Consider the following 3078-nt stretch of genomic DNA (forward strand, 5'->3'; position numbering starts at 1 on the left):
GAGCTTCTCATTCCTAGCCTTAATCTCTTTGTATTTTTCTTTCAAATCTTGGCTCTGCTCTGAAGCTGTTTTCAGTGAGGACACTTCTACAGTTTGCTTCCTTCTTAGTGCCTATGTTTGGGAGGTAGATGGTGTCTCCCATACTAGTGTTGTCTGCACTTTGTCACTTCTTGTTTCTTCATATTCCTACTCGGAAAGAGGATTCAATCTCTGCCTCTTTACATATACTTGGTCTAATGGCACTGTAGAGGGGCTAGCCTCATTCCAAATTCTTTTTTGAATTCTTTCCTCATTAAGATGTGTCTGCAATACTGGAGGGTTGCTCATGTTTGTATCAGTCTAGGTCAAATCCTTAGAAATACTCTACGACCCTGAATCTTTTCCTTGTTCTGAAGTCTCCGGTTTTCCTAATCTTCATGCACTTTGCTCATTTGTTGGTCTCTGTGAAGATTCTTCAGGCACCTATACAAAGGAATCCAGATCAAGTCTTCTTTCCAAATCTTTCATAACATTTTCTACCTCAACTTATGTACTATCTTGTTCTATAAGTGTTCCTTCCACCCATTCATTTTGATTTGCATACTCTTCTATATCTGGAATTCTATGATGGATGTAGGGGGATAGTTTATGCTTCTGCCTTCTGTCACAGATGAAGCTATGAGGATCATAAGGCTAGATGAAACTCTTTTTCAATCTCAATCTCTCAAGGATTTCCTCTGCCTCTTTCCCTGCTTTTCTGTTGTTGCAAATGAATGGTCCTAGGTGGTCTTTTATCCTTAACTGAGCTTTCTTCTTAGCCTTCATAAAGTGGATTTCATCAGAGTTGATCATTTGCCTGTAGTACTCTAGGGAAAATAATCTCATGGGAAGGTACTTGGGCAGTTTGAAGGGAGGTAGTTCACATCCATAAATTCTAATCTTGGTATGGTTCTAGTACAAGTATGAGTCCGCAACATTGTATTGTCTGGATAACTGAAGAATTCTCTTAATATCATCATTGATTCTGGGAGGGGGACTTCCTATCAACATGGTAGTGACTAGATGCACAAACTTATCAATAAAATTTGTATAAGGATGGGGAGAAGAAGGTGAATTGTGAAAAATGGAAGTCCAAAAGATGACTGACCTAGTGTTCCCTATGGTGTCAATATTTTACACAGAGAAAGGGAATTTATCAGTTTGGCAGTAAGGGATGAGATGATACAGGACTGAAGAATATTTACATACTCTTTCGTTCTCTAATCTCATGAATTGGTCATGCATCTTATCAACAATGAATGAAGAACAGTCAAATTTGGCTGCAAGAGGTTGACCAAGGGTGAAAATAGACATGTAAGCTAAGGTCAATTCGTTTACATACTCACTAGTAGTAAAACCAAAAATGCAAGCAATCATGGTGGTGATATCCTTGCCCAGACTTGTAAAGAATCTTGACATATAAGGAGTGGGTTCTTTTGGCCTGTATTTTTCTTCCATGAAAGTCTAACATATTTGGTTAATTTCAGAACTAGACAACTTTGAAGATTTCTTAAGTGAATTGGAAATGGAAAGGGGAGTGAGGTCTTAGCCAAGCTGTAATTGCAACATTTCATTTATAGACTCTGTTGTAATGGTAAAAAGGACTTTCTGATCAGGGGATATTACAGCTCTCATATTGGGTTTGTAGTTTGCATGGCATTGGTGGAAAATATATGGGCAAATATGGATAGTGGGAATTGATATTTAGGTAGGTTTGACTCCCAAAGACCTATTTTATCAGCATTGTTCAGATAATTGTCCTGATGCTTGCAGTACAGTTTCAAGGGGTTTTCTTCAAAAGTAAGTTCCCTGATTTTAAAATCTTTATCAACAAAGGGAAGGTGGTCCAAATCCCTATCGGGAGTAGTGATTGGCGTGAAATTTAGGGTGACATGAGCTTCCATCCTTGGTTCTTGTGTATTCAAGAAAGAAAGTTGGGGTTTTCAAAAATTCCAGGTAAAACAGGTGCTTGCGGAAACCTTGTGACTAAGAAATAGTTTAATTGTACTGAACTACTTGAGGTTAAAGAAATTTGGTGGAGGTTTCAACAAAAAAATAGGGTTTCTGAGAAGGAAATGCGGTAAATACCTCGTTATGGTGACTGAAGGGACAAATGGTAGTGGTGAATTTTTTGCTAGGTGCACAGAGTAGTTTGCAGTGGCTTGGAGTTCAGTGACTGATGGTGGTTGATAGTTGGAAGTAAGTTGTTGGTCTAGACGTACTCTATGCGTAAATGGAACAAAAGTTTTCTTTTCTCAAAAAATAGGAAAAACAACGAATATTTTTGTTTTTATGCACAAAGTCAAAGAATTTTGGCAGGTGAATGGGAAAATGACAATTGGAATCAAGTAACCGACGGGACACTTTGTCATTTAGTGGAGGCGGTAAGTGGGATTGATTGCACTGCTTATGGGAGGTTGGTGGTTTTGGCAAAGGGTTGCGTGATGCCACAAATTGAATGACACATAGCATTGGCGAAGAGTCAAAATAGCTTGTATCGGGTACTTAAAGTTCAACCAAAAGGCCCATGCGATACGAGCGAGAGTCATTGGATGCAGGAAGGCAGATTGAACGGTGGTCGACAGCGGAAGGTGTTAGGGATTTAATGGAGGGGGCCCGATGGTATAATCAACATAATTAAATGACTTTAATTATATCGAGGATGATTGTATTAGCGGAGAGGTTATTAATTAATCCAGGTGACTAATTAATCCATTTTGAATGCGTCGGGGGTTTTGAATCTTAATTAATCGCGATTGAATTAATTTATCCAATTTTATTAACTTTATTATGGTTTATGTTTCAAACCTCGGGGGTGGGATATTTATTTATTTTGGGATTTTTATTAATAATATATAAGGGAAAGGGTAATTTGTTTCAGGATTTAAATAATACGAGTTAAAAGTTAATATGAATATGGGAAAAGAAAATGTGCTATCTAAATGTTTCCGAAAATGCATTCATCATCCAACATTTTGACTTAGGCTAAAATGTGTTTGGGGGTTTTTATAAAGAAGCATTTATTTTTCCTAAGTAATAGAGTGATTTTACCCTTGGAAA

This window comes from Pinus tabuliformis, chromosome 2_1 (genome assembly GCF_031772625.1).
Source record: "Pinus tabuliformis cultivar Carrire ecotype Pingquan chromosome 2_1, CPIR1, whole genome shotgun sequence".
NCBI lineage: Eukaryota > Viridiplantae > Streptophyta > Pinopsida > Pinales > Pinaceae > Pinus > Pinus tabuliformis.